This window comes from Protopterus annectens, chromosome 10.part0, assembly GCF_019279795.1.
Source record: "Protopterus annectens isolate FY-2018-M chromosome 10.part0, PAN1.0, whole genome shotgun sequence".
Taxonomy (NCBI): Eukaryota; Metazoa; Chordata; order Ceratodontiformes; family Protopteridae; genus Protopterus; species Protopterus annectens.
The window spans coordinates 836,097,673-836,110,360 of NC_056744.1; positions in this window are offsets into that span (position 1 = coordinate 836,097,673).

Below are 12,688 nucleotides of genomic sequence, written 5' to 3' on the forward strand. Positions count from 1 at the left end.
CAAATAGCACTGTGTCTCTGCTGATTCTAATTCCATCTGTTTTGCCTCCTCAGTCTCTCCATTGATTCCAATTACATATGTTTGGCCTCCAGTTCAAGTCTCTTTACCTCCAGACAGATTTTTATGTCCTCTGAAGAAAAAGTGAACTGTCCTGTTTCTGAGGGATGCAAATTCTCATTACTATACTATTTACCCTCCTGGTTGCTGGTCTGAGCTGTGACTAAGAATGAAATAATGTCCTTTTAGTCAGATTGGCATACACCAGTCCTTTGGCTTCAAACACCTTGGCCAACTGGTTCTTTGTCAGTATGCCATAATTTTCTGCTGACATTTTTGCCAGCTCTCCCTGATTACTAAACTAAACTAACAAAAAAGTAAATTAATAAAACTGTCGTGATATGAAACTCTGGATATGAAACTCTGAATGCCCACCCTGTGGCTGGTGAAAGAATGCACACCTTTAGTGACAACTGCTTCCAGGCTACAGAAGTTCAGTATTCCACCACAGCCACCAATATGTGACATCCCCATGCTGGGCCAGTAATCAAGGAGCCTGAATCCTCAACACTGAAACTGGAAAGGGACGTTCACTTGGAATACTAATGGATACACTCAGTATTTCCAGATGCAGACCTCTCTGCATCAAGCACAATTTCCTTTAATAGCACCCAGAGAATACGCTCAGTCTGGGGGCTGGTTCCTCTCTATATCTGTTCAGACCCCCAATAAGACTCCTCACTGGCACAGCTTACAGTTGAGTCCTTAGCTGGGGCTCTAAGCTAAGTCTTCCCACACTCTCTCTATGAAACCAGTGCTTTGTGTCCCTGCTCCAAGCAGTTGACAAACACACTCTTTGAGATTTGCTTTGCACACACACACACACACACACACACACACACACACACACACACACACACACACACACACACACACACACACACACCTGGGAAAGGCTGGTACAGATTTACATGCTGAGCCCCCTTCTGCCAAGACTATAAGGTAGAGTCACTGTCACCAGAACCCCTTCCAACTACTTTAAGGTTTTTACAGGGTACCCAATTATACTGTGTATAAGTTAATATCAATACAAATGGTAATGTTGACCAAACAACAAGGCCTTCAGGAGTGGCCAGAGTTATCACCAAATAAATATGCAAATACTCTCAAAGCTTAAGTATTTTCTAAACAGTACCAGCTACAATGAAAAGTTTAAATATTTTTTAATAAATAAATAAAAGAACATGAAAATACTAAATATATATTCACAGTAAGCACCAGGGTTTCATTCACAGGGAATATTAAAAATAACACAGATGGAAAGTTTCACACAGTTATAGAAAACATTATTTAGCTAGTTTCACTATATATTCCTGATTGACTAAATGAATTACTGTTCCTACTTATTGAATAGAGCAAGCCAAGATGGATGAGTGGTGCTTGCTGTCAGATCCAAAACATAATACAGAATGCTTCTGAAACTTCAATCTTTTCTATTATTAAACATTATTTCTGTATAGAATTACATCACATACATCTGGTCTTCTGACTCTTTCCCTCACTATCCCCCATCACTATCAGGATTTAGCACCTATGTGCTGCAATACACACAGATAGAGCTTTGCTCATATGTGGTGCAGCTGCTGGAAGTCATAAAACCATAAAACCATTTCACTCTTCCTACAGGAGCTACCAACTATTCTCTAGCATATATATTGCATCTCTGACTCCATTCAAAACTGTGGGATAACATCTTTATGGCTTAACTCATGAAGTAATTTAATTTCAGACATATTTTGTAAAGTCAGATAGATTAAGATTAACCTCTTCACTTCCAGTATATGCAATTACAAGGTATAAATTTAATTCAGTTACAATAATACATGTACATTTCTTTTCCTTCCAGCAGGGCACACTGTTGATACATTTTAACAATAACAAACCTCACAAATATATTTTCAGCACAAGCATTTGTACAAAATCAGTTTGATATACAAATGATACATATTTATTTTCAAACTTCCAGCTAGCTGTGCTGGCATATGTTACAAATCCACTGCCCTATTTCTTCTGGCATGGCTGGCAGTACCTCCTATCGTCACATCAAATAGGGAAGATCTCATTAAGGAATTTGTAGTATGAGGAATAATGTTTATCCAAGGAGGTTACCCACCTGAATTCATTAAAGAGATAAGTCATGGTATATTACAAGAATGGCATCTGAGATACAAACCACTGCTAGGGATTAAGTCCCCCTTTGGAGGAGAAGGCATGACTAATATCGGAGACGGTACTCATATCAATAGGACAGGGTATAACAGAGCACTAATAGCCGAATACAAGAAGAATTCCCCCAAGATTAAAGATATTATTAACAAAAATTAAAACATCATAGGTTCAAACACTTTATTGATGAACACCTTTGGCACTGAACCATGATTTGTGTTCAAAACAGCTGGTAACCTAAAATACATTTTTGGATGAAACATGCATATTACCAATTCAATAAAAGAGAAAGGTGCTATAAAATGTGGTGCATGTAAATTATGCACATTTATATTAGAAGTCAGACAGCTGACACTTAACAAATTAAACAGTACATAACATTATTATAGGTAACTGTAGAACTACAGGAATATTGTACATTGTACTTTGTATGAGTTGTTCCATGTTTTACATTGGTAAAATCGAGAGTGCATTAAATAAGAGAATTTACAAGCACATGTATGGTATGAAAAAGAAAACACTAAGAATGCACTTTACAGACACATTCTTACTTCTACTGGAGTTTGTAATTACAAATTCAGTGTAGTAGAAAAAATATCGATGGATCCCCAATGTGGCGATTGGGACAACATGAATGAAATGAAGGAGCTTAAATGGCAATTACGGTTGAATGCAATAAACTCGCCAGGATTAAATTATATGAGTTCAAAACATTAAGTATTAAAAATGAAATCAATGTGTTTATAAATTTAATCAGAATAGAATTATCTATATTATATACATTTTTAGTTAATATTTTTATATAAATTTATAACACATGGGTTAAATACTCATTCAAAGATTTAAATTAACATTATGGAAAAATGTATGTCTTTATACAAAGTTTTTTATCTTTAAGGAATGTATATAGCTTTAAGTATAAGCCTTCTTAAGGAAGTGATGTTTATATGGTGACAGATTCTGATGAAGTTCCAGTTTAGGAGTGAAAGCACTAAATCACACTGTCTGAATAAATTGTGTTCTGTGGTACTGGAGCTTGCTTCTTATTCAAAAGGTTTTGGAGACATTCAGGCAGATTCAATAAACCCTACACAGTCTACTAACACTCACACAATAGCACACTGTTTTGTATTTAGTAAGCAGCTCTATACAGTGTGTAGGGCCACACAACTACGCTAAACACAGTGGCTTACTAATTACAACATAAGCAGGTGTATTGTATGCTAATCAACCAATCCAAGATGGAGGAGCTATTCAACAAGCTATAAAGCAACCATGTAGACTCAGTGCTGGTTTTCCCTGTGCATTCCAAAACCTATTGAAATACAGCCACAGAAAGGAGTCTCCACAGAAAGAATGTTAAGGGCTGCTGATGCTTTAATTCATGTGTATGTGCAAGACACTGAAGTCTATGCTGCTGTTGCTGTCAATAGACCACAGCCAAGAAGGAGAAGAGTTTTCAGACCCCATTTAACATATCACAATCTGAATGAGGTGAAAATTGTAGAGAGCTACAGGGTGGATAGACAAACACATACAGGAACTCTGCAACCTCTGTAGTCCTCAACTCAGACCCAGGGCAGACTGGGGGGATCCCACACCAATGGAGACAAGGGTATGTGTATCACTTAGAATTTTAGCTACAGAAACCTTTCAGAGACCAACAGAGGACATGCTGGGGGTGAAATGGGTATCAGCATCCAGGATCCTCCATCAGTCCCTGAATGCTATGCTACAACATGCCACTGACCACATATATTTTCCCTGTACTCCTGAGGACAGGGACACAAATATGCAATTCTACCCTGTTGCACACTACCCTAAAGTACTGGGTGCCATAGATTGCACATATATAGAAATTAAGGTACCACATGGGGAACAGGAAGGCTCTACATAAAAGGGCCTCCACACTATTAACTGTCAAGTCATGTGTAATGCCAAGGGAATCATCTTGAACATGTGTACTGGCAACCCAGGCAATTACCACAACTCACATATCTGGTGCACCTCTCAACTGTATCAGATGTTCACTAGGGGGTGATATCCCATAGGGTCATTTACTGGGGGATGCAGGTTATGCACTGGAACCATGGCTGATGATGCCCATCAGAAATGCACACAAACACACCTGCTTAAGAACACCATACTGAGGCCCACACTCAAACCAGAAATATTCTAGATCATGTGCTTGAGCTGCTGAAGTCACAGTTTTAGTGCCTAGATACATCTGGGGGAGCCTGCAGTTCAGCCAACTCACATGTACTGAAAATTCACTGGCTGTGCCATGCTTCACAACATCTTCCTGAGAAAGCAGCATCAGCAGGCTCAACAAGGAGAAGGAGCACACATCCCACCACCAATGGCAAGATCACCACAGCCACACACAGGTGAGGAATCAAAGGGGGAACTAGCAGCTGCTGTTGGTGAAGGCAGATGTAGGGGTGTTCAGTATGTCCTTGCATTGGCTAAGAGGCAATGCATAACACACTCAGTCACCACCTAGTGGGAAAAAACCTTCATCCTACACAAATACATATAGTAACATTGATGCCAGGCGATGCTCACAACCTTTACCTACCCATGTAAGAGCTATATACTCCTAGCATCAGACAGCTTCAGCCCTGAACTAAAATTGTCGTAACTGCTAGATTTATAAGGTACGTGTTGAACCTGGAGTGTATTGTGTAATAATACAAACAAATGGAATCCTTGCATGTTGATACTTGGTAATGTAAGCAAGTAAAAGGTGGGTGATTTGCACAGCAATGACTTTAACATGCGACAGCAAAGACTTATGTGAATATATTTGTTCTCAATCGAGTAATAGGCCTCAGGCATCAAAGATTCACACATTCATACCTCTCAAAAGTACTGATAGTCATAGAATGTCTTCAGTTTGACCTTATTCTTTTGTACTGGAAAATTATTAAAGAGAGAAGTTACAGAGTAATGAGACAAATTTCAGTTTCAGACTTCACAACACTCAGATTATTAAAAATACTGATGCAAAAAAAGTTTGGATTCTATCAACTGTAACTTTCTAAGACCAAACTTTGTCAAAAGTAAAATTAACAATACATCACAAATGCACATATGTTAAGCACTAAGTCAGCTATGCAACCTGAGCATCTGACACAAATCTTATGTATCCCTGAATATAAAAGATAAAAAACAAGGATAGGGCACAGTTATCACTTGCACAGGGTGTTGTGTGGGTGAGGGGGGCAGGAAGCCTAGGCTGACACAAAAGGTAGGTGAGTGCATGTGAGTAAGAAAGAGAAGCAGGCAGACATTCAGATAAAGTAACAAATGGGCAGTGAGAAAAAGTGAGCTTTAAACTTCACGATTGAACCATGTAACTGTTGAGTGTGTCTGTATGGGCTCTCCAGGTGAAATCGGTGTGTGAGTGTCTGCAGGAACACAGCCAAGCTTTGTGATAGCTCCACATCTTGGTATTTAGGACAGGTGTGAACCATACATGGTAGAGGTGGTAGTTCATCATTGTCATACTCAACCATGTGAACTGGCTCTGCCAGGCATAGCACTGGCATGTCCACACCCATGGTCAGATTCAGTGCTACTACCTCAATGTGACTGATGTCTGCTGGATGAGCTCCCCTCATGAGGACACCCAGGACAACTACCCCATGGCCTGCCACATCTGGATGTGGACACCTTAACTGCTGATGGAGTAGTGGAAGTAGTGCCACTATAGGACCATGATCGGGCACAGCCACATCGGCTAACATCAGATGATGTGGCTGACCTACAGCCATGGGGATGTCATCATCTCCCAGCAGATGTTCCATCAAAGACACCGCCCATGGTTATACAACAGGATTGCATTGTTGACACCTATCTTTGTGTAGGTGACTGTCCAAATTCAGTTAGTATTCTGTACATATTTTCAGTTTACACTATTAAAAAAAATGGGTAGCTATGTTTTTTCCTACCTCCCTCCTGCACATTCCTATATTGCTTTCCCTTTGTGCTTGCCCTTGCTTGCCCCCCATTTTACCACTTTCCTATCTGCCCCATTTTCATACTTATAATCTGGTCAAAAAACAGAATCAAACATAACACACATAAGTACCAAAAAACAACAATGGAGCCCTTCACATTTTTGCCTGTATGTTTGTGTGGAGTTTGGCATTGTGCACCAATGCCAAGCAACGGTCAACAGCTCTTTCCTGGTGCACTTATCTCCATGAAATGATGCTTAAACACACTGCCCTTCATCAGAATACAGTAACATGTAGTGAAGGTAGAATGAAGTAAAGATTTATTGCGTGATCAGTCCTTATTTAAAAGTATTACATACACCTGGATTCGAACCCTATATCATCTGGGCTCAAAAAGTAATGGGTCAATGCATTTACACCTGCTGTCACAGAGTCAACTAAGTAGCAGGTGTGTTTCATACACTCAGTACTAACTCTCATAATTGTAGCAATGAGCCTCACATTTGTGCACTGCTGAACTATGTGCAAACAGGAAAAGCAATAGAAATGTGTATCCCGCATGCACAAACATTTTGCCAGCCATTGCAAAACCCACTGCTTTCCATTGCACTATGGAAAGTAAATAATAGCATGCATTAGTTTTGTTTACTGGCCATTTAGATTTCATGCCATGAAACGCATGTGGAAACATAAATAAATGAAGGGCCTATCTAAGAATAGGTCACATAAGTGCAATGCAGCTATGTGTTACCTTCCCTCATGGACGTCAAGCATGGTCTCTCAGTATTTGTTCACAAATATATCAACTACACCACATATGCTAATAACAAATGTTGTATGACATACCATGCACATCTTTAGAATGACACATTCATATTTTCAAATACTTGTAGTAATGTGGACACCTGTTTGCATAAAGTTTGTAAAGCTGTCTCTTAAAGTATACCTGCATATTGGAACACAACCACCACATACTATACATTGCACACTCATCAATCTGGTAACATGCAGAACTTAAAATACCTTGTCAGTTGAACATGCCTACACATCCATTTCATGCAGGCCTCCCAACATCTTCTCTCCAACATCCAGTGCTGATGTCATCCAATATAAGTTGTCCTGGAGCCTTGTAAAAGTCAGACTTGTGGTGTGGTGCTTGCATAAAGCACTAACCTCTGTAGTTGGTGTACTTAGATAGGTAGAGGTTCTGTTCTCACTGCAGTCAACTGGGAAATGTGGGGGTGTGAATGTCTATCTAGCCACAGGAGTGTGTATCCAACAGTTACTATTCCAGGCTTATGGATTGACAATGTTTTGACACTTGCACATTCCTACACATCCATTTCATGCAGGCCTCCCAACATCTTCTCTCCAACATCCAGTGCTGATGTCATCCACTATAAGTTGTTTTGCAGCCTTGTAAAAGTCAGACTTATGCCATGGCACTTGTGCAAAGTACTGAGTTCTGTAGTTGGTGTACTTAGGTAGGGGTTTTGTTCTCACTGCAGTCACCTGGGAAGTGTGTGTGTGTGTGTGTGTGTGTGTGTGTGTGTGTGTGTGTGTGTGTGTGTGTGTGTGTGTGTGTGTGTGTATCCATCTAACCAGAGGAGCATAAGTGTGTATCCAACAGTTACTACTCCAATCTCATGGACTGACAATATTTTGACAGTTGAAGTTGAACATGCCTACACATCCATTTCCTGCAGGCCTCCCAATATCTTCTCTCCAGCATCCAGTGCTGATGTCATCCCCTATAAGGTGTCCTGCAGCCTTATAAATGTCACACTTATGCCGTGGTGCTTGCATAAAGAGTTCTGTAGTAGGTGTACTTAGATTTGTAAGGGTTCTATTCTTACTGTAATCAAATGTGTGCACATGTTTGTGGGTGTGTGTGTGTATGTGTGTGTGTGTGTGTGTGTGTGTGTGTGTGTGTGTGTGTGTGTGTGTGTGTGTGTGTGTGTGTGTGTGTGTGTGTGTGTGTGCGTGTGTGTGTGTGTGGGGGGGCAAGTGTATTTGTGCACTTGCTTGACATTAGAGAGAGCATTTTACACCAGTCTGTGGGGCACTGCTATTGCCATTTTCTCCTCACCAGGCACTGCTAATGTCATGAACTATACACTGCTGTCTGACACTCTTCACGTCAGACTTGAGCTGTTGTGCTTGCCTTAAATACAGAGTTCTATAGTTGGTGTACCTAGATATGTAGGGGTTCTGTTCTCACTGCAATCAACTGGGATGTGTACTTGTGTGTTTGTGCACTTGCTTGACATTAGAGAGAGCATTTTACACCAGCATGTGGGACACTGCTATTAGTGTGTTTTCCTCACTAGACACTACTGATTTTTTCACCTTTAAACTGCTGTCTGACACTCTTTAAGTCAGACGTGAGATTTGGTGCTTGCCTTAAATACAGCGTTCTGTAGTTGGTGTACTTAGGGAGAGGTTCTGTTCTCATTGCAATGAACTGTGGTATGCAAGTGTTTGTGCACTTGCTTGACATTATAGAGAGCATTTTACATCAGCATGTGGGACACTGCTATTAGCAGTTTCTTCTCACCAGGCACTGCTGATGTCATCAACTATAAATTGCTGTCTGACACTCTTCAAGTCAGACTTGAGCTGTGACACTTGCCTTAAATACAGAGTTCTGTAGTCAGTGTGCTTAGATAGGCAGGGGTTCTGTTCTCGCTGCTGTCAACTGGGGTGTGTGTATATTTATGCACTTGCTTGACATTATAAACAGCATTTTACACCAGCAAGTGGACCACTGCTATTACCATTTCCTCCTCACCAGACACTGCTGATGTCATCAACTATAGCTGATTTGCAAATGTGCAGTATTCTCATCAGGGCAGGGTCAGAGACTGGTCTGTACGCCAGGCACAAGTGACCTCATCCTGTATGATACAGATTATAGTTAGAGGGCTTTCAGTCTATACACATACATCATGGCATGGTTTGTAGGGCTTGTATTTTCTTGGTGAGAAATCATGGTCCTTTTCTATATGGACACTAGTAATATCCTCTCTGTGTGCAAAATACATGTGTGAGTTGTTAATGCTACATCCATGTCTTTTACATCTGTTAGATGTCATAAAAGAGGTCATCGAAGTTGTGCATGATGAGAACACTATCATCCTGTGGAACTTGACCAGGTAAAGCCATTCAATAAAAATCCACACTGAGGTATTCACTCAATACAGTCAAATGTGGCCATAAACACCTGTATCACCAAGTGGGTAGACCACTGGATCACATATGTGGCATCTAAATATGTTGAAATGTGTGAAGTGACATATCTCTGGTCCATTGTGTGATGATGTGAGGTTTTGTTAGCTATGCCAGGAGAAGTAAGGCAGTGGATGTGTAACATATGCCAGCATAGTTGGGGTTTTGTAAAGAGTTATATGTCATTTGTATATCAAACTGATTTGTACAGATGCTTGTGTTGAAAATTTATTTGTAAAGCTGTTTGTGTTAAAAATGTACCACCAGTGGGTCCTGCTGGACAGAAAATAAATACACCTATATGTCAGACTGTATTGTAACTGTTGAATATATTGTAACAGAGGATACTGGAAGAGAAGAGGTTAATCTCAGTCCAGCTAACTTTGAAAAATAGTCTGACATTAAATTATCTGGTTTAGGCCATAAAGATTGTATCTTACAGTTCTGACTGTAGCCAGCGACAGAATGTCTGTGGAAACCAGGACTAGGAATCCTACTGTATTGTCATTATGGGTGAACTACTTGCTACCCTGGAAGCATGGATGTTTTGAAATTGTTTATAGCTTCCAGATGCTATAACACATCTCCGCAAAGCTTTATCTGGGTGTATGGTAGCACATATGCGCTAAATTCTGGTTCAGTTTCTAGCAAAGGGGGGTAGTGTAGGAACCATAGTCAGATGACTAGATGTATGTGATGTCATTCTGTAATCCAGCACTTAAATTATGTTTTAATAATAGAGGAACCAGCTGTCTTGGGGCAGTTTGTTTTTGAAACCTGACCAAGAAGGAAAACCACTCACCCACTTCATCTTGCCTTGCTTTAGTAAGTAACCAGGGAAAAGTAATTCTTTAGATCAGTCAGGAAAATATAGATGTAAATACTGTTTCTCTGTACCTGTGTGAATCTATCCATCTGTATTATTTTTAATATTTCCTGTTATTGAAACTCTGCTGTTTATTGTAAATAGATATTTAGTTTTTTTATGTTCTTTTATTATTTATTATTAAATATATTTAAACTTTTCATTGTAGCTGGTCTTTTAGAGAATATTTAACCTTTGAGAATACTTATATTTATTTGGTGACACTGTGGCCAATCCTGAAAGCCTTGCTGCATTGGTCAAACACTAGCATTTGTATTAGTATTAATTTTACTCAGTATAATTGGGTACCCTTGGAGTGTTCTGTTATCAGTGTTTACCTTATAGTCTGGACAGAGGGTCATAGTTAGTAAATCTGTGCCAGCCTTTCCCAGGTGTGTGTGCATGTGCGCGTGTGCGTGTGTGTGTGTGTGTGTGTGTGTGTGTGTGTGTGTGTGTGTGTGTGTGTGTGTGTGTGTGAAAAACAAATCCCAAAGAGTGTGTGTGTCAGCTACTTGGAGCAGGGACTGGTTTCACAAAGAGGGTGGTGGAGGACTTGGAATGGAACACTTGGCTGAGGACTCAACTCTACAGCTGTGCCAGTGGGGATTTTTACTGGGGGTCTGGAGAGAGAAGGGGAGAGAGAGAGAGAGGGAGAAACCCACCCCCCAGACTGAGTGTGTTCCCAGTGAGCTCTTAAGGGAAATTGTGCTTGGTGCAGAGAGCTGCATGTGAAAACACTATGTGTATCTATTTCTGTTCCAAATGAATGTCCCTCTCCAGTGTCAGTGGTGAGGATTATGGCTCCTTGACTACTGGCCCAGAGAGGGACATCACACTGTGATCAGGTCCGTATATCAGGGCTGTCTGCTAGACGCTTTCGTGTACATTAAGTCACAGACATCAAGAATGACGTACACATACTGTGTCAAAACAGCTGTCTGGAGGACTACAGATTGTGGGCAATCATTGATTCCAGCTGTGATATTAGTATAATACAGACAGTATCAACACACACCACAGATTGCTGCCACAGCTAGGACAACACATGAGATGAAACAAAAACATGGGGGGATTTGTTATGTTATGAAAACAAACATATAAACAAAGGATAATGTAGACATCACACCCTATAAGCAGTCCGATTGGTATGTGAGCTGTGTCCTTAGGTAGATGTTATGTAAAATGTCCACCAACATGTGGCCACAGTAGTGAGTACTCCTTTGTATGTAGCACAGCTACTGAGTATGTGCAGGACATCCACATCAAAGGCCATAATACCTCCATAGTTCACAGCCTTCATCACACCAATAACTGAGTACAATGCACCCCTCTTCATGTACCTCCATACAAATCTTCCAATGATCTGTGACTGAAGTGTAACACTTTTGCTACAGTGCACTGTCACACATCTTATTGGCCATACCTAGGTATTCTTTTTGCTGCAGAAACATTACTGTCTGATGGTGCAGAACAGCCATCAATATGTTACACAAGATTCATGTGTTATACCTGTTCCGATGACGCACACAGTACATACATAACTGTTTGACAACATTGATGGCATGGGGTACATTCATGACATTGTGGATTGGGAGATGTGTGTGTATAAATATATATATATATATATATATATATATATATATATATGTAAATGTATATATATATATATATATATATATATATATATATATATATATATATGTATATATATATATATATATATATATATATATATATATATGGGTCTACTTTAGTTGACCGAGACGCCACTTCGCCGACACGCAGAAGACCGAGACCAAACGACCGAAAACACACAATACCGACAACTCACAAAACCGAACACCATAACACCGACACACAAAATGTAAACTACACATTACACACAACTACATATCCACTAACCTTAACCCTAACCCTAACCCTAAGGTCCGACACTACCGCACACTGACCCTACCCGCACCCTAACCCTAACTCACTTAACCCGCCCCTAAACTACACTATCACACACTTACCTTACCCGAACCCTAAGTCCGACACTACCGCACACTCACCTTTCCCACACCCTAACCCTAAATCCCTCACTATCGCACACTTACCTGTCTGCTCCCTAACCCTAAATCCCTCACTATCGCACACTTACCGAGTCGCGCTCACACGTTCCCCATGTCGGTCTTTCAGCTGTCGGGTTTCACCTTGTCGATCAGTTTCGTTTTCGGTCGTTTGGTTTCGATCTTCTGCGTGTCGTGAACTGGCATCTCGGTCAACTCAAGTAGACCCATATATATATATATATATATATATATATATATATATATATATATATATATATATATATATATATATGCCATACACACTAGTTAACTAGCCTGTAGTGATCATAATGTCACATACAGATATAGCAGTGTTCCTC